General features: G+C 41.8%; 1 pseudogene; it reads right to left on the bottom strand.

Annotated features, from left to right (window-relative positions):
- Positions 1 to 961: 961 nt before the first annotated feature.
- On the bottom strand, positions 962 to 2,071 carry LOC102857667 (annotated as a pseudogene).
- Between the last annotated feature and the right edge of the window lie 215 nt (positions 2,072 to 2,286).

The following is a 2,286-nucleotide window of genomic DNA, read 5'->3' as shown; positions in this document are numbered from 1 at the left end:
AACAACAACAACAACAACAACAACAACAACAACAACAACAATAGAAGATGGTTAGGTTTATGGAAAATATTGCAAAGTTCCAGCTCTTTCTCTCTCTCCCTCTTTCTCTCTCTCTCCCTCTCTCATTTCCATCAAGTCAAAACCAATCATAGCTGACCTTCCAGTGGGTTTTCAGAGGCTGTAAATCACAGCGAAGGAGATGATCCATCTTTCTCCCATACAGCAGTAAGTAGATGCAAATGGTCTGCCTTGAGTTGGTAGCCCAACTCCCAGTCCACAAGGCCAGACCTTGCTTGTTTATACAGAGATCTAGTACTAACATCAGAATAATCCAGCTTCCCAATATGTGCATCACGAGCCCATTTATATCTAAGAATTGAGTAATCAATTGACTGTGACTATTTTCAGAAAGAGAGGTGAAGTTAGAATGAGACAGAATAGTGTAGAATAAAAAAAAAAAGAATAGTGTAGAATATTTCTTCTATAAATGCATTTTATCTACATTTCTTTACAAGGAAAATGTATTACTCAAGCATTTAAATTTCATAAATCTGTAACTGGAAGAAGTAGATGCTGAAAATGTGGTAATTCAGAATACCAAGCAATCATAAACTTGTAGGTGTATATGCTTATAATTTTTATGAGTACATATTTTGGAAGCAGGAGTGGCATCCACTGCCTAAATAACATGCCTCTCAAAACTCTACGAACTTTGATAAATGTTCATGGTTGTAGAGGGGCTTCAGAACTTTTGTTCACAGAGCCACAATGAGTCATGCTCGACTCATCAGCAATCAACATCATCATACATATAGTGTTTTGTATACTTTTCAGAAATTAACATTATTGCATAAATATTTCTCTTGCTATTTACAAATTCTTCCTTGTCTATTGACAGTCTAATGTATTAATTTTTTTTTTTTGCTTTTCAATCAGCAAGGGTTTTATTTGTCAAAGGACATTATGCTTGACTTCCAAATTTGGATGACAATTTACTGATGAGATTCATAACCTTGGGATTACTCTGATATTTTGACATATTTGCTGGATTCTGGGCCACATCCTGGAAGGCCACCATAACTTCTGGATCCTGCATGGCTGCAAGAACCTCTGGGTCACTAAGAATCTCATTGAGGCCAGGCATTCCTGCCATTCCAGGCATGGCCCCTCCCATTCCAGGCATTCCTCCTGGAAAATTTCCAGGCATTCCTCCAGGAAAGCCACCTGGAAAAGCACCATATTGTGCTCCTGACTGTCGCCTGGCTTCTTCCTCCCTCTGGGCACGTTCATGTTCTTCCCGAGCCTTCTTAACTCTCTCTATCCTCTCTTTGATCTCTCGCTCTTCACGTTTTCTTTCATACTTTCTCCGATGTTCTGCAATTTTCTGGGCCTGTGGTTGAACTTATTTCAGCATGGCACTAGCATCTTCATCATAGTCCAGTTTACAAGCAAGGGCAAGATCATGTGCTGCTTCTTCCCAATGACCCAGAAGTCTGTGTGCTTTCCCACGCCATTTATATGGCTGAGCTGAATCGGGATTAATTTCAATGGCTCTGTCACAGTCTCGAATGGCAGCATTTGGCTTCTGTAATTCGATGAAGACACTGGCTCTCTTGGCATACAGAATGGCTAAGCGAGGATTCAGTTTGATGGCATCTGTGAATAAGTCAATGGCTTTCTGCAGCTCACCTTCATTTAGGGCATCAATGGCAGTCACTTTCTTCTCATTGGCCTCATCCATCATCTCTTCCGTTATCTCTACATTTTCATCTCCCATTTCCTGAGGGGCATAAGTGTCTGGTTCAATCACACCTTCATTATCAATTTCTAGATCACTTTCCTCACTTGATGGCTCATCTGTCTTTAAGTCTTCCTCTGGCTTCTTGCTATCTGGTTTTTGTTCCTTGGCATTTTCTTCTGATTTAGCTTTATGAGTAGCAGGAGGTATTTTACCACCCATGCTCTCCACCCACTCCTTCAGGAAGCCCATTTCCTCGCTGTGCAGAACGCTAGGGTCCTGCTTACACATCTTGACGAAGGCCCGAAGCTCGCTCACTTTGCGGGGATCCATGATCCGCAGGGGGCAGGAGGTGGAGGGCGCGGCGGCGACTAGGAGCCGATTCCAGGCCCGGGCGCTGGCTCAGCGTGACCCAATTTTATTTATTAAAGAAAGAAATTCTTTTGCCTTGCCCTTCAGTGACTTATGTCTAAGAGACTGACCCTTGAATTGCAACTTTGCACTTGTCATATTTATAATAATGATGGACTAAATGTAGTCACTGAAGT

Source organism: Elephantulus edwardii, unplaced genomic scaffold (assembly GCF_000299155.1).
Source record: "Elephantulus edwardii isolate Elephantulus edwardi_28Jun2011 unplaced genomic scaffold, EleEdw1.0 scaffold00439, whole genome shotgun sequence".
In the NCBI taxonomy this organism is placed as follows: Eukaryota; Metazoa; Chordata; class Mammalia; order Macroscelidea; family Macroscelididae; genus Elephantulus; species Elephantulus edwardii.
This window is presented reverse-complemented; position numbering and strand designations above follow the sequence as displayed.